Below are 21,597 nucleotides of genomic sequence, written 5' to 3' on the forward strand. Positions count from 1 at the left end.
TTCACACTTCCACCATCTGCAGAAGGACTGCACGGACTTAACTAACAGCAAATGAGTTGTCAAAGTGTATCTCTCCCATCCCAAATGAGAGCATTTCAGAGAAAAGAATAAGCTAATTAGATATACGTACAAAACATTTTTGCGAGCTCTCTTTAGATGTAGATCATATATCCCAGGTGGAAAACAGATTGCTCGTTTGTTCAGCCAGCTTGCTGAAGAACAAGTTCCTGACATTTTTTGTTATTATTTTTATAGCTATATTCATGAAGTCTTGTGGTTGATAAGTAGGGCAATTTGCATCACTGGCTTGGATGGAGGTTGATGCATCCCTCTGCAATGCAGTTTCAAGCATTTAGAAAAGCAGGACCCAAGTGCAGCTAAGCAGTGTGCTACCCCCTGCATTTTTAAGCACACATTGTGCAACGATCTCTGCTGGCTGATAAAGTGCAGTCATTAGAAACACTTGCTGCACCTTTAGCTTCTTTGTCTTCAATCACCGAGATGCCTGGCATTTCAAAAAGTCAAGTGGGGAGGATTAGGCTCAGCTGAGAAAAATATCTTTGCACAAAGATTGCAAATACCAGTTTGAGTAGGAAGCACATTCGCAAAGAAGGACAAGGCAGAAATCACTCTCGTTGTTTCTGTTACAAAAAGGAAGAGGACCGTAAGCCCCAAGTATCAAAACAGAAAGACTTGTCTGATGGCAATCAGAGACTACAAACGCTTTTGCTACAAATACACATGCTTCCTCAGAAGTGCCACCATGCTTTCTGTAAATAATTCACTAATAGCCAGCGTACCTCGTGTGCTTTGTCACTGGAGGTCTGGTCTCTGTCCCCGGGCAGGCCACAGCTGCAGCCACCAGGCTGTGCCCACCTACCATGGCAGGAGCACGAGGGGCAGGCAGCCCTGGCTGGCTGCAGGCAGCTCACGGGGGGGCACAGCACCTGCAGCCAGGGGTCCTGGGGGCAGCCCCCTCCTCATGAGAGGGCCAGGCACCGGCCCCAGTGCCACCAGCACCAGGCTGCAGCCACTGCCAGCAACAGCACCCCTTGGGCCTGGTGCTCCTGTGTGAATGCTTCAGAGCTGCCTGGACTCTGCTTGTATTAATGAACAGGAAAAAAATCTCTTGAAGCAATAGAAGCATAACTAGAAAACCCATCCATGTGCAATGCTTCAATCTCAACAGACTGGCACTGCTTTGTTCTGAAATCCATGGGTAGCTGAACCAAGGACTGAGGATTCACTCGTGGCACCCAATTCCAAACTTTCTCCGAATACATCTACCTGATGTTAGTTATTTATCCTTTATGATAGTAAAGTCATGCCTACAGTAATACAAACTAGTCACTGCAATGACTACGCTGAGATTATAGCTCACACTTTTATGACTTTTGGACCACATATCACATAAATTCAAATCAGTACATTTTGCACAATGCCACCAGTTTAAATCAAGAGAGAAGCACTCCAACACCTTGTAATCTTCCCAGCAAACTGAAGAATGTTTCAGACAGCATGTACAACCCTCACACATTTATACAATGTGATTATGTTCTAAAACAACCTCAATCCTATCCTTTTTTAATAAGAGGTAATAGTTTTCATTTTACTTACATCTCCCATTCATGCGTGTTGCCAAAGGCTCCCTTCAAGCAAGGAAAAGGCAGTTTTAACACTATTCATTATTTAGAATTCTACTGAGACCCTAGACCAGCCCAGCCAATGTAAAAATAACAGAAACACTCACCCTGCAGACGTTTAGGGTAAGTTTCATGATTTTACACTCTTCTTCTCTATATCTGCATTTTGCTCCAGCACAAAACCCCACTTTATTACACCTTCTACCAGGACCAGTGCCCTGCAGCTTACTCTTTGCTTGGAGCCCAGGTAGCAAAGGAAGCAAACCAAGCACCAGCACTCCCCACACCTCCTTTTAGGATGCGGGCAGGCCCCACAGCTGATGTGCTGCACCTGGGGCTGGGGAAACTCCCTCGTGCAAGGGGCACCTTCTCCCCACAGTGGGACAAGAAGGCAGAGACAGGAGCAGAGCAGGGCACAGCCCACCCCACCCCACCCCACCTGTGCGCTGCCTGTGTCGGGGCAGCCCACCTGGCTGCTGCAGCTGTGGAGTTTCACGGCTCTGCTCCTCTTCTGCAGGAGAAAGGGTGGCAGGAACAAAGTGAAGAAAGGCAGGCAGGGGGACAAATGACCAAGAGATGTCTTGCAGGCAGCAAACCTGTGGTGTGGCAGCTTAGGGAAAGCAGCCTTGCTCCTGGGAGGAGGAGGAGGACGGGCAGGGAGCTGCCCAGGCAGCACCAGGTCACGTCCTGGGGGAACAGTGCAGAAGAGGGGCAGGGGCAGGAGCAAGTCAAGTGTGTCGGCACATGAAAGGGTTAATTAGCAGCTGCCAGTAGTTACTGTCTAATACGTATCTGAGAAAATAACCATTATTTAGGCACCCAGCGTGCATGGCAGTGACATAATGCTTCTATCTTCTTCGTTAGCTGATGGAAACATTACACAGATATATTTCTGGAACTAATTGGACTGATCCTATTCTCTCAGCTGGCTTGCATGGTTTAAATAAGCCTCCTATTAACTCAGTTGTTTTCTTAATCCAGCACTAGACTTTTAAATACTGTTACCCCTAACACAGCAATGACTTCAGCGTGAATAACTCTGCTCCCTGGGCATATTACTATATCGATAATGTGATTTGAGCCCTGATGCATGCACCTCCAATACCCTGATATGCAATTTGAAAGGCTATTACTTAAATGCTCAGGTTGCTGGAAAAAAATAATTTAGCAGATGAAGAGCAGTCTCTTCCAACAGCAAAGTGGAGCGGCTCTGGCCTCCTCGGCAGTGTGGTGCCCTGTGAGGCGCTGTCGCTGTCCCCCCCAGCACCGTGTCCATGGAGAGCACAGGCAGCAGGGGCCCTTCAGGGGCTGTGAGCATCCTCCTGAATGAAGGGTGGCCAGGAAATAACGCTTTATCCGCAGTAAACCCACTGGTTGCACTGGAAGGCATTAAGTTCTACCCTACCACCTGGATAAGAAAAGTAGCAAGCAGTTGGTCTGAAAGGCTGACAAATTGCGGAGGACTGAACTTCACCTACACAATGTGTAAAATATGTTACATTGTGGGTCTACTACAAAAACCAACACTTTCTAGATGGGTTGACAACTCCCCAGGCAGCAGCTGAGGCAGCTGAGGGAGACGGCAGTGCCGGTGTTCCTGCCAGGCATGCCCCTCCTGCACCAGGAGGACTTCAGAAACTGCTCCTCCCTGGATGAACCATAATGTGGAGGTCTCCCAGGCTTGTTGCCCATTTATATACCATTTTTTCCCTTCCTCACATGCTGAGCAGGATGACCACACAAATTAACTTGTTGTCCCATTCCCTCTGTTCCTCTGAGTAACATTTAATTAGTAGGAAGGCACAGTGTACCAGGAGGACTCCCTGTTTACCAAATGCAAACGTTGCAGAGCAGCTCAGCTTTGGAAGCACACGACAGGCCAAGTCGCTTTCCAGGGTCGCTCTGAAGCACGGAGGAGCCAGGCACTTTGCATGGCATCATGCTGTAATTTGTAATTGACAGTTTTCTTGTGAGAGCTTCCCAGCCAAATCAAGAGATTGTTCTCCAAAGACAGGCAGCTGGGTAAATGTCAAGAGCTCAAAAAGTAAATTACAGTGCAAACAGGTTTGATATTTCTATGAAATGAAAGTTAAGCTCATTTCTTTTTAAAATACAGAATTTTATTTAAAACAAGTGAAAACCTTCTATTGTGACCTTTATGAGATTCCAAACAGTGACGAATTTGGTCATTACAAATAACCTTTTCCTAGCAAGAGCTTTACCAGTGGGGACTTCCTTGCAGTAATATATGTGAATTAATTTCCATCCTACAAAACAATAAATAATATAAAAATCTTGTAAGATACCTAATCTACAGTAAAATACGAAGAATGAAAACAAACAAACAAACAAACAAAAGGGAAGCACTTCTTTAAAGCATCGCCATGAAATATTTTATTTTGTGCCATGGCTTACTGGGAAGCCAACTCTCTATCTCCTCCGCTACTTCAGGAGCAGATAAGTATGCCAGGATTTGCCTTGCTATTTGTCTATGTGATTAACCCAAAGATGGGAATGAGATCATTAACCTGGGATTACTTGCATGTTTAGAGCTCTCATCAAGCCTGTCGTACTTTGTTATCCAAACTAAAAATTATCCCTAATCGTTCATAGTTGGTTTAACTTTACATTGACAAACACTATTCTATACCTGAAACTAAACTAACTAACTAACTAACTAACTATGATGGTCACTAAATGAAACCTGAAGCTCTAATTAACTCACAGTGTACCCAAAAATATCTTGCGATATAATCATCAAACTAATACTGGGCTTTTTGAAATAAAAGTTTCTTTTTAGCAGTAGACACTTAAAGTTTGTCCAGGTTTTTCAAAGCACAGACAGTGAATTACTGTGTCCTGGGCTGTGACTGCATTTGGCTACAAACAAATCTACAGTAGTAGGAAAACAGAAGCAGCTTTGTCCAGCGGATCCGAAGTGGCATCAGCAGCTGCCAGGGGAATCCAGCAGGCTGGCATCCTTCCTCGCCAGAGTGGCTGTGGCATCCCTGGCCCCCACCTGCGTGGTGCTGGTGCCTCGCCGCCAGCCCCAGAGGCCCCGCGGTGCCCGCCAGGACTCGGTGTGCCCCAGGGACCCGCACTGACCACGGGCTGCAGAGAGATGCAGGTCCTGACGTTACAGAGCTTTGGGTGCTTGGGAACCCAGCTCCCTCCAGTCCTGGCAGCAAACAGGCGTGTGGGTGTATTTAAGCTCTGGGCTTTTGACTTGACTGGACCTCAGAATCTCCAGGCATCCTTCCGGCTAAATGGCACTCAGGTCTGCTTTAGTATTGGGAGCAGATTTCCCCAAATAAATCAATCTGACTGCAGTTTTTGCCTGCTTGCGTGTGGCAGGGAACATAAATCCTACCGGATGACAAAGACATAGAAGGGGGCTCTGGGGGTGGACATGGTGTAGGCTTCTTTCTCCCCAGACCACTTCCCAGGCCGAGCTGGTCTCACTCCCACATCACTCCCGAGACTCATAAAAACAAGCGTCAGTGCCAATAATAGCTGGGCTGATAGAGAGATTTGTTTTATTTGCTGAAATGCAGCATTTATCACCCAAATGCAGTTAACCATCAGATACACAGCCAGCATCAGTAACAGCGCAGAAGCCCCAGGTGGATGCTGCTTTCAATTAGAGCTAATTAAGGAGGAAGAGCGCTGCAAGCTGGGCCATGGAGGTGCAGCCCAGCCGGCTCCAGCCCAGCAGCTGGAGGCTGGGGCCTGCTGCTGGAGGTGCAACCCCACACAAACCCTGCACCCCGTGTCCAAGCAGGCTGCCAGTGCAGGTCCTGATGCTGTTCGCAGGTGACAGGATGGTGGTTTGGGCTGCTGAGGGCTGAGATTTCTCTTCCCGAAGCACAGCAGGTGTCTGAAGCACGTGTGGCCTGGGAGCTGGTGGCAGCACAATGTACGGGGCCGTGTCACACCCTGTGCACTGCCTCTGTCCTGGGAAGGCAGGTGAGGCGGTTGTTGCAAGGCCACGACAGCACGTGCAGAGATGAGCGAAAGACAGAAGGTGAATTTATTTTCTTTGCTGGGATCCTTTGAGTCAGAGTACCACGTTGGTTTTTTTTGCTGTTCTTTGTTCATTAGTTAGGATTAAAAATTGTACAGATGTGACAGTACATTTAAAAATATGGATAATAAATTCTTTCATATTTCATGTATCATAAGTGTAGCCTCCACTTATTTTCTAACAGAATGTAGAGTTTGCTATTTAATTATAGTGTGAAATAAGTATCTGTTCTGCTATTGAAAAAAATAAAGATACAATAAAGACTAACATGTTAGAAAGTTTCTGTAATAACTAAATACATCGGCTTATTCAATTTAATTAAGAAATGTAAAGACTGCCATTTCAGAAGTGAATCTTGTGTACCTTCATAAAATCAAATGGTCAAATGTGCAAGGCATTCATAGATATGGTCTGGCTGCACTTTGGGCCTCACTCTCCAAAACAAATTCCCCTCGTTATTCAGGCTAAACCCTTTTTGCAATGTATGCGAAGTTTCACTAAACAGGTTTCTGAATCAGTAAAATCAACAAATACAAGGTGCTGAAACCCTGATAACAATTAGCGTGCAGGGGATAAGCCCTGGGAGCGCCGTGCCCTGGGACAGGAGGGTGTTCCTCGGCAGCTGTTTGCAGCCCTGCTGCCCGCGGGGCAGTACGGTGGTGAAACTCACGTGTGATGTCTGGTTTCAGACGGGTGAGAAGCGACCTGTTGGCTTGGGGCAGCCGTTCAGGTACGATGAGGGACGTGCTTTCTGGCCAGCAAAGTCACTGGTGGAGGCTCCTGCAGGGCACAGGGCTGGAGGGGCTGGCGGTGCCTGCTGGAGGAGACCCCGGGGTGTTTGGCACTGTGCAGCTCTGCAGGGGCTCTGCAAACAACAGGTCCTTAAACAAATAGGCTGAAAGAAGCAATCAGTGCATAAATCTTTTCACACCAAGACATTAGAGGCAAAATATTTATTAAAGAGTAATACAGTTTTCTAGCTAGAGATGATGCATGGTGCATGGAAGACATCACTTGAATAAACATCGCAGCAGCATCTGCAAAAGCAGTGCGATCATCATCAATCTGTATTTCAGAAGAATGAGCAATGCCTCCATGGCCAGGTGCTCCCGTTAATAAGAAATCCTTCTGTGGAGAATTAAGTTTAAAAATAAACATTGGGACACTTACATCTGCAGGTTTCCATCAGATAGGCTAACCAGAATCAGGTAAATAGATACAGGCGGGCAGAGTGGATCAGTATCAGCAAGCGGTGAAAGCTGAGCCCCTCCTGCTGGAAAATGTGGAGAGCTGGGAGCACTGGGGAGCACTGGGCAGGGCTGGGGCCCCGGGGAGCAGTGTCACCTCGGCAGAGCACCTCAGCAGGTGGAATACAAAGCAGACCAGCTGGGTGAGCCAGAGGAGAGCTGTGCAGACACAGGCTGGGCACTCCAGCAGGATGCTCCCATGGGGTGGGGAGGCCCTCGGTATCCACCCCAGCACACGTGGCCAAGGCGCCCTGCCCGCAGCTGGAGCATGCACATCACCAGTGAAGCATTGCCATCTGCATGACCTGGAAACCAAAGCATCCTTTTGGTCGCATTTCACAGAAAGCACAGGAAGAGTTTCACAGGGAGAGGGAAGGATGGGGCAGGGGGGAGGGGGACAGACTTGGACACGTCAAAGTTGTCAAGCAAACCTATCTCTGAACAGTTGCAAATTCAGCTGAGCAAATACAGAAGATGGAAGTGTTACAAATATTACAGCTGAAGAAGCTGAAACCTAAAGAAAACCAAAAGGAATTGTTGTATCCTAGCCACATTCTCTTGGCTCAGCAGCTCCCAAGCAGATGCGTGGAAGAGCTCTGCAATGGTGGTTAGAGATGCTCACTGGCCTTTGCAACAGGCACAGCACTGTTTTTTTCTTTTTTTTCCCCTGATTTTTAGTCTGGGGGACCAACCATTGGGTGAGAAAAAGTCCGGTACAGAGAAGCCTGATGGCAAAAAATAATTGAAGTCATGTTGAGGGGAAAAAAACAAAACAAACAAAAAAAAAACAACTAACTTTTTAAATAGCATAATTCCTGCCTCTTGGGGTTGGAAAATTGATCTCCAATTGTCCGTGCTTCCTTCAGATTGCTGCTTTGATCATTGCAGCCCACTGCTCGGCATTTTCAACCTCCGGGGCTTTGCGATTGGAGCCAGGCTTGATGGAGGTCTGAAGAAATGATCACTATTTAGATAGTTTCCTATTTTCTGAGTGCCATCAGTGTCCTTGAAAGTGTTCAAAAATAATAAAGGCAATCTTTGCCTTGATCTCTGCCACTTTGTAAACATATGCACAAAGATGTTCATTAATTTAGGTGAGCCAGAGTATTCAAGAATGGTTTTAGTTTGTTTGTATCATGACACTATTGTTCTCATCTATTTCAATTTTAGTAAAGATCGAGGGAAAGCAGACCTGCATTAACACAACTCACAGAACAAAGGACTTGAGAAAGAATTCCCCAGTTGTGTGGCTTAGTTCAATGGTCAGTTTCTTTTGCTTTGTCTTCACCACTCTCCAAAAATATTTTTGTCCCTCACTTAATAGCATGATGTTGGAGATGCCTCTCCTCCACCCTTCCTTCTTCTGTTTTCCTCTTCACATTTTTTCCTCTGTTCATCATTGTCATTGTGACAAATAGAGTTTTACAGATTAAATTGCTTTTCTTGTTATAATTCCAGTGCCATAAGAATGTTAATTAGGGTTGCTTATGTTTCAGAAGCTATTTAAAACGTACTGTAAGATCATACTCTATTCTTCACCTCAGTATGCAACTCCCACCATTGCTAGTAAAAAAAAAAAAAAAAAAAAGTTCCTAAGATTTGAAGGCTTTTTTTTTTTTTTTTTTTTTTAATATAATTTCTTTTTTACTGTGGGTAGCATAAAAAAGAAAACAAACTTTAGCTTTCCAGCTTAGGGTCTGTCAAAGTGCCTCTAAAAGTCACAGCACAAAAAAAAATCAGCTCTTCCCACAGCTCTGCTGGAAATTTCCATCCCTGTCTTCTCTACAGGGGCTCACAGTCACCAAAGGTTTTGTGGAATAAAGGCAGTAGATGCTTTGCAATTACAGCTTGCCAAAAACTGTAGGTTTTTCTCTGAAGGAAAGCCTAGCTCTCAGACATATTATCATTCTGTTAAAATGTCCCATGCCAAAATAAAGCCTTTGATTATGTTTGAGGGAAAAGGATTTTTTTTTTTAATTTTTTATTTTTTTTTGGGGGGGTGGTGGGGAGCAGCCTGCAGCTCCCTCAGGAGGGGAGTGGAGGGGCAAGCGCTGAGCTCTGTTCTCTGGAGACAGCGACAGGACCCGAGCATGGAGCTGGGACAGGGGAGGGTCAGGCTGGGGGTTAGGGAAAGGTGCTGCACCCAGAGGTGATCAGGCACTGGGACAGGCTGCCAGGGACCCCTTGGTCACAACACCAAGCCTGCTGGAGTTCAAGAAGTGTTTGGACAATGCTCTCAGACACAGGGTTTGATTTTTGGGTGGTCCTGTGTGGAGCCAGGAAGTTGGACTCAGTGATCCTTGTGGGTCCCTTCCAACTCAGGACATTTCATGGTTCTATGAACTTCAGCTGCACTGTGCGATTTGGATGCCCATTTAGTTCCCCCTGTTCCAGCAGAAGGCCCAGCACCCAAGTGCCGGCCACGCGGTGCAGGCAGGGTGGGCACAGGGCACGGGGATGTGGTGGCAGCTCCTGCTCCATCCCGCAGCATCCCCAGCTGCCGGCCACAGCCCGGGACCTGCCTGAGCCAGCCCTGCTGCCTCTGCGCCCCTCCTGCCGCTCGGTGCCTTTGCCTCTCAGCGTTTGAGGATAAAGCAGTATCGCTGACCTCGGGACCAGAGGTTTCGCTCAGTATGCCACAAGCACAGGTGTTTGTACAGTGGGGAAATCGTCATTAAAGTTGCTAGCGTTCCTCTGTTGTTTGACCGAGCGGGTTCCTGAGGGCTGGCGTGTCAGTCGCAAAGCCCTGCTCTGTGTGGGGAGTTAGATAAGGGGGAGAGAAGTGGCGAATTATAAACAATCCAGCAAAAAAGATATAATGGCAGAAAATGAATTAAAATTATACCCAGCCGCTTCCATGAAATGGAGTAGAATGCTATGTATGATACAAATCCACTCTTGAAAGCAGGAGTGCATTTGCTGTCATTATTCTTGTAAGCTGAACAGCATAAAACAAGATACACTAATGGCAATGCTTTTGACAGTAGCTGAAGCCGCCGGCAGCAGCTCTCCGTGCTTCACCTGCTAGTGTTACGTAAAATTAAAAGGCTGGCTTGGGGAAATCTGCTGGGGATTGTTCCCATCGAATCGCAGAGAGAAAAGAAATACTCAGCTAGTTTTCTTTCTCCCCCTTTTTTTTTTCTTCCTTTTATAAGAAAATACAGAGCGATGTTATGTGAAAAGGATGTTACTATGACACTGCTGAGAGATGCAGTGTCTCCATTTGTTGAAAGAAAGGACAGATTTATATAAATTATTTATGATTAATGTATTATATTCTACCAGGGCAATTTAAATATAGAGATTTCAGTATTTCTTAACATCATTATGGAGATAATAAAGCATTAGAAGGAAATATCTCCTGCTAATAATCAGGTGGTGCATGTGGGAGAGTCTGTTTGGGTGAGAAAAGGAGGAGACCAGAAAACCCCAGGGAAACGAGTGCAGCATCCCACTTGAGGCACATCGAGAGCTCTGGGCTCTGCCACCAGTGCTGCTCTCAAAATCCCACCTACACTCACAATCTGAACCCGTTCTTGTCCAAATACATGTATTTATCTGGAAAGGTTGATAAATTTGACCATGATGTTGACTGGGTTTTTGAAGAGAAGCAGTTAACCACATTTGCATGTGGTGTGCATGCCATCCACTCACCCACCCACGTGTACCCGTGCCTGTCTGCGCACTGCAGAGCCCACCCCGAGCTGCCCCCCTCACAGCCCGGCCCCCAGCTCCCAGCCCTTGGTGGGTCCCCTCCCGCCCAGCACCTGCACTGCCAGAGCACCTCATCACGGTGTCCTTCAGACCCCAGCAGTGGGGGAAAAAAGGAACTACCCCAGCCTTCACTGTGTGTTAAGGCCAGCCTGGAAAGTGAACCGGGATAAGGAAGTAAAAGCAGCTGCATTTACATCGGCAGTGATGTGCTGGCTCACCTCGGGATCACAGGCAACATCAAATTGTCTCATGATGGCACCACGCGGGGGGAGTGAGGCCACTTGGATTCTTCTCACCCTGACTCTCCAAGCCCCCTGACCACCAGGACACGCAGACTCTGCCCGCTGGGCAGCGGCCGCTGTGCAGGACAGCCCCAAGGGGCCGCAGGACCTCCTGCAGCGCCCTGTGACGGCCCTGCCATGCTGCCAAGCTGGCCTGCAATTGCTGCTTCGCAAAAACCGGCAGCGAGGTCACGCAGGGGAGCTGCCCGTGCCGGTGAGTGTGGCCAAGGTGCGTCCCGGCGCCTGGCTCTGGTGCCAGGTGAGCTCACAGCCGCGCTCCGTGGCACACAGCACTGGAAGCAGCTCCGCCTGGTGAAGGGCTCTGGAGCAGCCCGGCATGACTTACTGTCAGGCAGTGAAAATTAACCAGTTCGGACCAAAAACGATCGCATTGGAAGTTTAGACTTAATGAATGTTGAAAACAGTCCAAAGTACTGTTATCAGCAGTGAAAGAGAAGCCAGTTAGATGAATAACGCCCAGAACATAACGATGTTCGTGAAGTCACAGGGGGCGTATGTAAAATAAAAGCATGCATGAAACATGCAAAACCCCCACTTTGTAAGTGTAATAAGGAAAATCTACCTGCTGTTGAGTAAAATGGTGTGGCAAGCTCTTTCCGCTGCACTACAAGAGCTGCAGACAGTCTCAAGAGCAGTACTTGGCCTTCTTGACAGCGTCATCCTAGATCTCTTATCTCGGCTGGCAGGGAGCTCAGGCACTCCCTGGGATAACCTCAGTGAGCAGGTTCTGTGTCTCAGTATAGGATTAAACACACAAAACCAAGGCGGATCTATTTTCAGGCTCTGTCTCTGAGTGATTTCCGCAGCTCCAAAATTCTGCTGAGCGGCAGCCTCGTGCCCAGCACCTTCCTTGCTCCCAGGGAGCGCAGGGTGCTGCAGAGCAGGGACTGTGAAGGTGTCCCCAGATGATGTCCCCGCGATTCCCTGCACAGGGAGCCTTGCACGGCTGCTGTGCCTTTGGGTTAGTAACTGGAACATACCACTGGGTAAGCTGTTTGTCTGCACAGCAATCCCTAACCGCTGCCTTTGTGACCGCAGGTCTGCGCAGGGGCTGGGCAGTGTTGGGGCACCTTTAGGGCATGAGTTCACAGCCCCTTCGTGCCACATTGCCGCCGCGCTCCCACGGGGCAGAGGGGTTCCCCAGGGTTACTGTGCTCTGTCAGTTTGCCCAGTCACTTCAGCCAATTAGTTCTGAGGAGTTTTTGATTAAATCTACATAAAATGCACCCTTCTCTCTGTACTGCCCGTTCCCAGGGACGCGCTGGTGCTGTGCCTTGCCCAGCGCTGTGGGTGCAGGCTGGCTGCCAGCAGCGAGCTGGGGGTGAGGGCACCAGGTGTGGGCCAGGGGGCTTGGGCAGCATCTTGTGGCAAACAGCTCGAGCCCCAGTTCTGAGGGTTAGGGCAGGACAGAGGTTTGCTGAGCGTAGCGGGCTGCAGGAAAGCACTGCGAGGCAAGGTGGACCAGGACAAAGTGCAAATAGAGCAGGACAAGCCTCAGCACCACATCCCTGCCGTGCAGCAAGGACCTCGTGCAGCTGGCCGGGGGGTGCTGTGCCCCTGCCCAGCAGCCGTGCCCAGCAGCACAGGGTGCACTGCTGCCGGCTGCCTGCCCGAAGAGCTGCCCTGCAGCCCTCCGTGCCCACGTGTGCACAGCACCACGGGCGGTGGAGAAAAGGCAGCCGCTTGTCACAGGCTCCGTGTTACCTTTTCCCACTTTTTAAAAATTGCGCATTCACAATTTAAATATGGATTGAATTTACATAATATAATCATTTCCCATCATTTTTAATCCTGCTATTCTATTATGCCCCTGTTAATCAGGCTGTCTGAATACATGAGCATAATGATCCCTTCTAGCCTTAAAATCCATCAGAGCAGAGGCCAGCTCCACAGCGGGGCTTGGTCTCTGTTGAAAGTGCATGTGCAGATTTTCCCAGTTCTGCCTCAGCCCCATATAAACATTCTTGCTGGGCAAAACACAAATTTGGGAACCTGGGCATCAGCCTGCCTTACTCATGAAAATCAAACCTCTGAACCATTAGCCCCTCAAAGGTGCCCAGGCAGCCTGCGGAGCTGGTGGGGTGCAGCAGAGCAGGGAAGCCTGCTTGGCACTGGCAATGCCAGGAGCTGGAAGTTCTGAAAGTTCCCTTGGAAGCGGGGCCACACTGCTCTTCTCCTTCACCTGCCTGCATTGCTGCACTCACTTTGCTCTTCTTTGCTCAGAACCACAGCAATGATGCAGCACTGACACTGTCCTCAAGTCTTTGCCTTTAAAGACAGTTTTAGACTTTACATGTTTTATATCCTTTAAGTTAATTTATGCATACGTTGTAATGTACATTTAATTAGAAATGGCTTTATTATTCCAAACATTTTTATTTACAAATATAGCACAACACAGCATATATAAATCACATCCTTGTTGCTAGCATAATTTCTTTATTTCCCCAGGATTTATTGCATGGATACAACTCTGCATGGGCAGAAAAAGCGATGGGCAAATAAGAAGGGCCTCAGGGAGGGAGCACGCAAAGGGCTTGCAGCAGCAGGGCTGTCTCCAAAGGCAGAGAGGGCATGGCCACGCAGGCAGTGCAGTGGCAGGGCGCAGCCCACCGTGAGCAGCACCACGCATGTGCTCTCAAGTGTCCTAACAGACATTAAAAAAGAAAAAAGGGGGAAGCCAAGCCTTCAGTTACGTCTACTTTGGAAAACTGTGACCCACTTCGGAACAGCTCACAACATCACCGCTGGCTGATACCAGGAGTATTTTTAAGTTTTACTGTCCTGGTTTCTGATGATTTAATAATGTGCATTGTCAAATTCTGTCTTTAAATTTTAATTGCTAAAATGTACTTTAAAGAATATTTTTCAGTATCAAGAATGTAAATAGAAATAGGGCTGAACAGGAATAATATAAATAATTCAGCCTTACAATATGCAAGTTTTATACTTGGAAATGAGTGATTCACTCCTACTGTATATTCAGCCATCACAAAGTGCAGACATAAGATATGAAAAAAAAAATATGTGAATAAGCCATAATTATTTAGTGGCATTGTAAGACTAGAATTCTTAGATTGTGTTTTAATTATGATGTACCTTACAGTGTGAGTTTTGTGTCTTGAGTTTACAAAGGAGCTAGCGTACTTCAAAACAGAGAAAGTGCCTGGTGCCAGCTCACTGTGGCTGATGATGTTTGTCAGTCATCCTTAAGTGGGTCAGGGCTTTCTTGAAGGACTACGTACGGATTTCCTGCTGCCGAGAGGGAAATCTGACATCGCATACAATGCAGGTGTTTTCTGGTGGGAGCTGCAGGGCTACGATCTGCTTGTTTTAGTACAAGAAATGTGAGCAGGCTGCAGGTGTCCACTGTAAATCCTCCAGACACGAACTGCAGACCCTGCACCGCGGCCAGCAGGAAGCAGCGGCACAGTGTGCAGACAGCTCTGCTGTACGAGCCGCAGGTGGAAGCCTGCTTCTGCAGCCCTAGAATTATTGCAGACCAGCATGTTCTGGCTTTGGGAAAACTTCTTTTTACGTCTGCGACCTGTGGATTTCCACCTGTGCAGTTTCACACCTCCGCGATTTCGGTGTGACCTGACAGCTCCCCTGCACCACCTGGAGGGGCTGCGGCCTACCTGGGCCTTGCCTCCTCTGCGCAGTGTGTCCCGTGTGGTCTGCATGGCACACCACCCCGAGTCATCAATATGCTTTTTCTTACAAAATTCTCTCCAAACACACTCATATGTACACAGACACACATGAACTACGTTGGTGCCTTTATGCTGACTGTCTCACAGGAGCGAGGAGCTGGTGCTGGCACAGGGTTGGTGCTGCGCGCCCTGCGTGCACCAGCTGCAGGCACGAGCAGCACGGCAGCGAAGCTGAGCTACAAACGCAGGCAGCGCTTCAGCTCAGCCCCCTTTTGTGTATCTGGCTGCTGCTCCCGACAGCACACCGCCGTGCAGAGCCCTGCTCCCTCCCTGGCACTACAAGTGTGCCCGAGCCCAGGGGCGCGCTGCCCCGCACTGCCAGCCGTGCCCCCTGCCTGGGGCTGCCTTTCAAAGCTGCAGGGAACTTCCTCACAGCAAGTCCACGCACTGTGACAGTCACAGAAAGTTGCACGAAGTGGTATGCTCTAAACAAACACAAATATTTATAAATATCAGTGAAAATCTAAATATAGGCATTTATCCTCACGTTTGTAAGCACCTTGCGTTCCTACAGAGAAGTGAGAGTACACACGTTTTCCTAGTACCTGTTAGCTTCCAACTAACAGATCATAGTTCAAAGACCTCTGCCACAATTTCTATCATGAGCAAACCCAGATGAAGTACAGGTGGGTATTGCTGCTCTACTCAGCCCCTGCTGCCGACACAGAGACACTTATATCTACAGATAGCAGAATTTAAAGTTAAATGCAGCCCTCGGAAACACAGTGGTTAGGATGTCCTGGGCCCTGTGCATGTCTCTGGGTGCAGAGGGTGGTTGGCAGCTGGGCCCTGGGAGTGATGCTTGCAGCGTCCCTGTGGCCATCCCCATCAGCATCCCCACAACCATGGCTATCCCCATGGCCACCCCCGTCTCCTTTGCTATCCCTGTGGCTTTTCCAGTGACCGTCCCTGTGGCCATCCCTATCTCCTTTCCCATCCCTGTGGCTGTCCCCATGCCCATCCTTGTCCCTCTGGCTGTCCCTGTCTCCACACCCATGCCCAGGGCTGTGCCTTGGCCAGGACAGAGGGGCTGTGGCCCTCGGGTGCAGGTGACCGCCAGCCCCCTGCTCCATCCAGGACATGGCTTTGGGGGTCCCAGCCCCAGCCCCAGCCCCGCATCCTGCCCCTGCCCGCACCATGCTTGCTCCTGTGGGAGCCAAAGGAGGCAGGCAGGGTGTGCTGGGTACCTGGGCAGAACGTGCTGGGAAAGGCTAACCAGAAGACTAGGAAATTAATTGTCTTCTGCTTTTCTATACAACATGAAAATAATTGCTGCTGTGGTCCCACCATGTTTACAGTACATATGAGTGAGCAGGCACTCTGATAGGCAAATGTCTGATGGCAAATTGCTATAAATATTCAAATACATGGTTAATACTAAAACATTTTCTTCTCTTTGACTTCCACCTTATTTATTTCTTGTTGCTGGAGAAGTAGACATATTAGAATATTAATTTTCCACTTTACTGGAACGATTTCAGAGTCTAGTGCCATGAGAACTCCGAATGCATATATGAGAAGAGGGGGTGTGACTTGCACTAATCACCTTCACTGACTTAAAAACAAAACAAACCAACCAACCAAACAAACAAAACTTTATTTGTACTTCCTTTTTTTGGAAACTTCCAAATATTTCAGAAATACTTTAGAGAGTGTTTAAGCTGGATATGTACCAGGAGTCAGCCAGGCCTCACAAATCTGAGAGCATCCCTTTCTGTCTGAGAGGCAGTGCTAGGAGACTTTGCTTTTGGGGATCCGAGGGAAATCCCCCGGACTAAAAGCTGGCAGCCCAGCCGTGCACATCACCTGCACGGAGATAGCACTGCCCGAGCATGCTGGCACCCATGCTCTCTCTGGTCCAGGAGCGGTGATTTGCTGATGAAAGGCGTAATCTGCTTGAAGGGAAAAGTGAGCTGAAGGCTAAATTTTGCATTTTCCACTGAAATTTCACATAGTTCCTTGAAATGTGCATATTTGGCTGATTTATTCATTTAAATTTATCTCCTTGGGCTGAGATATGAGAGGAAATAGCAGTTTAACACTTCTCAGGAAAGCTCAGCAAAATTTGCTACACAGTGAGGGGACAGTCCCGTCCCTGCCCTGCTCGAGGCACAAAGGTAAATGCAGCCACACTGCGTGTCCTGATGTGGGTGCAGCCTTTGGGCACCGCTTTGGACACCAAACAGAAAACTAGGAGCTGTATTTCCCTAGAAGAAATTGAGCGGTTTTCTGAGCAGGCGGGAGAATGGATCTGAAAAGACCTTGCTTATGAAGGCAGAAAAAATATGTGGGTAGCAATAATATTTGATCTCTATTAGATAATAACATTTCAGGAGGGCAATGTTTTGTTTTATTTTTTTTACATAGTTTGATATTGGCTGTTTGCTCATTTTGTGGAATTTATTATCAGATCAATTGGTTTAGGCAGCTGGGGAAAAGGGTCTCAGGTACTGTTTAAGATAAAAAATGCTGTCTCTCTTCAATAAATCCAATTCAATCATTATTAAGTCTTCTGGTAAATATCTTGAAGAAATTAGGTCTCCTGGTGTTTGTGCTCATGGATCAAAGAGGGAAAGATGGAGTCAGATGGCTTTCAGGTAAGCAAACACAGAGAGTTTATTATTTCACCTAATGGATAGAGTGCTACCTGAAGTCAAACAAACAACGCACACGCAAGCCACGAACACACACACATTTTTCCCAGGTACCACGCTCAGCAAGAAATGCTCCAGGCACTGCTGGGGCTGTGTGCGAACCAGCAGCAGTGCATTGTGCACAGGGTGTGAGCACAGACGTGGCAATCTTGCTTCGCCCCATGCCGAGGAGCTGTGGAGGGAGGGCTGGCGGGCAGCACCAGCACCCACGGCCAGGACCAGGGGCATGGGTCAGGGGGACGGGGAACAGGGCCATCACATCGAGGTGCGAGGCACTGTGCGGGCTGAGCACAGGGAGCCGGATCCTTTCCAGATGTGACCGGGATGCCCCTTCCCTGAAGCTCCTAGCTTAAGGGACCATCCAGGGATGGGGGTCCTGGGAGACCTCTGGCCACAGCCTGGGCACCCTCAGCCTCTGGGTGAAGGCAGAACGCTGCCTCCCACGTTGCAGCTACTTTGCTGTTTTTTTTGTTTTTTTTTTTTGTTTTTTTTTTTTTTTTTTCCACAAGGGTGGAAGCATGTGTCTGAAATTTGTTATTTTGCGGGATTTGTTGCCTGCACCTTTAAAGATTCGGAGAAAAGCATTAATTACTCCCCCTTGGCTGTAGCTCCTGCAGGATGTGTTCCTTACTGTCTTCCTTGAGCCAGCAATGCTAAGCCCAGAAAGACACACGCAACATTTCTAATATTAATACAATAGTGTCCAAATATTCTGCAGTTCCACAGCATCTGTCACAGATGGCTCCAGAAGAAATTTGCTGCTATTATAAGATCACATTTAAAATTTTGATATCTACTTTAAAAGGGCAAAGCCTGCCAACTGACAAATAATAAGCAGCCCTTTTGTATTCCATTCCATTCTTATCCATTTTTCATGCTTTAGCAAGGTGAAGCTTTCTAATCAAGGAAAAGTAGCGTGGGCAAGTGTAGATAATATATTTTGATGGAGGTTTGTAATGAATATGGTATTTATTAAGACACAAGTCATTAAAAGAAGCCTTGCATGGTTGTTGCACATTATTTTATTGATTTTTTTAATGCATGGATCAAGGCAAGGATTATACTTTACAAGAAACATTTCTATTTCTAATCTTTAATTTGATAATGCATCACCGTATTTGTTGATTTGTGCCATTTAAGGTTTTGCTATTTTGTGTGTGTGTGTGCACATGCTGTGAATTTTAAATTAAGGGCAAGCTTTGAAAGAAGAGGACTGAAGCTGTAGAGAGTGATGATGAAAGTTTGGAGAATAGATTGAGGTCATTGCTTCTGTTTTCGATCTTTTATTCGTGTGTGTGGATATAGGGTGGTCTGCCTTGCACTGAAGTCAATTATAAAGCTGCTCTTTATAGCAGCAGTGAAGGAAGAAATTCCTTGTAGACATAACAGATGTCAAATGGATAGTCTTGGGGGATGAAGGATCATCTTTATCAACTGAGTAAATACTGCCTGGGCATCAGCAATGAGAATTCCCTTGGACCTCTTGCCGGTACGTGTCAGTCACCCCCGGAGTTAACACTGTGACGAGAGGGTCGGTGGGGAAGGTGCTGTCCCTCCCGCGTGGGTGCAGCCCTTGGTGACACTGCATGGGCCACCTGCAGCCGGGGACCCGCTGTCTGCAACACCACGCTCCTTGGAGGATGGCCTCGTCCATCAGGAAACCATGCTGTGCTCGTGCCCACACCTCCCAGAGCTGCACATTTAGACTGTCTGACTCACTTGACATCTGCTCTATGGCCCCAGCTTTTTGTCTTCCTTTGTACAAATAACGTGTGCCCTGATTTACATGAGTTATACATTCTTATGTAGTAACACGTGTCATTATTTTTCCAGTTCAAAAGAAAGTGAGATTAGTGCTTGACCCTCAGAACCCTACCAAAGCTGCCAAGGGCCCCATGCCCTGCTCACCAGTGCTCACCAGTGCTCACCAGTGCTCGCCACTGGCAGGTGTGATGGGAATGCTGTGTGGTTTCTGCTTTAGACATGCAGGTGGTGTTTGGATTTCTTTTAAGGTAGGCACAAAGCTAGTGATTAAGAGAATGTCACAAATACAATTTTAAATTAATCAGGTAAAAATAGTTTATTGTTTTTTATATCTGATCAGCAAAATCTGGTATAAACAGGTCTTTTGTGAAGAAATGCGGGGAAAAAAAGTGTTCTTTTAATTCCTTATCTCAGTTCAGAATCAACTCTATCACGATCAGGGATGAATTGCAGTTCTAATGCATGTCTGTGGGTTTTGTCTGTGGCTCCTTTTTGGAATGAAAAGGAAGCTTTTCACCTCTGCTAGGCTAGCGGGGCTCAGAAAGGACAGGATGAAAGAAGATAGGGAGCAATTTGAAAAGACGTTGACCCTAACGATACTTCCACCACGATGCGCAAGCCAAGAAGATTTTTCTTTTCTCTCCCATGAGAGCTGTGAGGGTTCGAAGTGATGGATCGGGCCGCTCTGTGCTGCCGGGCAGAGAGGCTGCAGGGATGCCTGGAGTGTGTGTGGCAAAGGAAAGCGTGCATGGCAAAGCAAGTGGGGGGGGACGGCCGGGCACAGAGAGCATGCAGCCATTAAGCTAGCGCAGGAAAGCTGAGGAAGCACTGCGTTCTGCTGGCTCCAGAGCTCCCAAAGAGACTCCTACCATCCCTGCTGTTCTCCTAAAAATACAGCAAATCGAACGCTAGATGCATTTTAAAAGTATCATTGGTCTATTTAAAGAGTCAAGAATGCACAAGCAATTTTTCAAATATTAATTTATTTATACTGTGTGCTTTCCAAGGCTTCCTTCTATCTTCCCATGCTAATGTTTGCAAGTCCCTGTCATGCACTGGTGCAGCTGTTTGTTGTGATGGTGTTGGTAACAGAGGCACTCAGACTCCAACTTGTATGGAGTAAGGTGCTCCCTATCGGAGCTGCTGCTGGAAGGACAAAGCAGGAAGGGCGATAACCCACTGCCCCTCCAGGTGCCAGGAGCCCTGAGCTGGGCAGCCTTGGGCAGCCCTCCCGTCCTGTCCCACCCCGTCCCGTCCCATCCCATCCCGTCCCATCATTGCCAGCTGTGAGATCCTACCTGGGGAGAAGTGCCTCAGCCTTTTAGTCTTTGCATCTCTTATATGATTTTCTTAGGAAAAATAACTCAAGTTCTCTTTTCTCCTGTCAAGCAGAAGGATGCCCATGTGAGAACACACTGCTTCACTTTAAGATAAAGCCAAGGCCATGCAGGTGGTGTAAATGCCCCTCAGTGTACCAGTCTTTTGGGTAGGATCATGAAAATAGTACAGACCAAACTACAGTAAAATGGGAAATATATGAATTAGGCAGTGCATCCACTCCAGCTAGATGCTATTGCCTTCCCAGCAACAAGAATGTAATTTCCAATGAATTTTCATGAGACAGAAACCTTTCCCGCTCTCTGTCACACTCAAACAAAATTCCTTTGGGTCTGCAATGTCTGGATGAAAACCCAGGCGACTGTCTAACTCTCAAGAGTATTTCATGATGAAAAATAACCCGCCTCATTTTGTCTTGTGAGCCATTATCCTCATGACTCCTAAGAAGTGCTTATTACTTATTTGGTTTATGCTACTGACATCTTGCTTTCAGAGAACAATGTAGATTATTATCCCTAAGTGGAGGAATCATAGTGCTTTATAGGAAACCCACACCTCTTACGGAATTTGAGGTGTATTTTCCAAGATCTGTAGCATCCAGGTTTTCATTCCAGCAGTTTGATATCTGACACTGGTTTTCTACAGCTGCTCCCAGTTTCAAGCCATGCTCTTGAACCCCTTCTTTCAGTAACTCTTATTTTCTTGTTCCTAATAAGTATTAGTGGTTTTGGTTTTTTCATTTTTTCAATTGTTTTTCCTTTGTTGCATTCACCTTGTTGCTTATGGCACACTCCATTTTACACTATCCGCCAGCAAGTAGCCTTAGTATTTCACATCCTCAGGACACAAAGGTGTCGGTTTGTGTCACAAAGGACAGAAATGACACAGAGATGTCCAACCCAGCAAATGACAGAGATAAAGAAGGGAGCAGTGAGAGTCCTCGGTGCTTGCTCTCCTTTGGACGGCACTCTGCTGGGAGGAAGCCTGTTCTCCCCGAATGTTTGTCACGAGCGCCTGTCCCTTCCCAGCCCCAGCTCCCTTGGTGCTGAGCCCCATGCCCAGGCCCCAGGCAGCTGCCCTGGATGGGGATGTCCTGTGGGGCAGCAGTGCCACGGGACCATGCCACCAGCACCGTGCCACCGGCACTGCGCCATCAGGGCTGGGCTGCCTGGGGCAGAGCCGCACTCCCGGGGGGTGG

At 47.7% G+C, this 21,597-nt stretch overlaps 1 long non-coding RNA gene across 1 annotated transcript in view; it reads right to left on the reverse strand.

The window, feature by feature from the left end:
* LOC110352670 (uncharacterized) overlaps positions 1 to 1,998 on the reverse strand; it is a 38,905-nt gene extending 36,907 nt beyond the window's left edge. The window contains exon 1 of the long non-coding RNA XR_005267415.2: positions 1,751 to 1,998. This is a non-coding gene — a long non-coding RNA (uncharacterized lncRNA). The remainder of the gene's footprint in view (positions 1 to 1,750) is intronic.
* Between the last annotated feature and the right edge of the window lie 19,599 nt (positions 1,999 to 21,597).

This window comes from Anas platyrhynchos, chromosome 8 (genome assembly GCF_047663525.1).
Source record: "Anas platyrhynchos isolate ZD024472 breed Pekin duck chromosome 8, IASCAAS_PekinDuck_T2T, whole genome shotgun sequence".
NCBI classification, from domain to species: domain Eukaryota; kingdom Metazoa; phylum Chordata; class Aves; order Anseriformes; family Anatidae; genus Anas; species Anas platyrhynchos.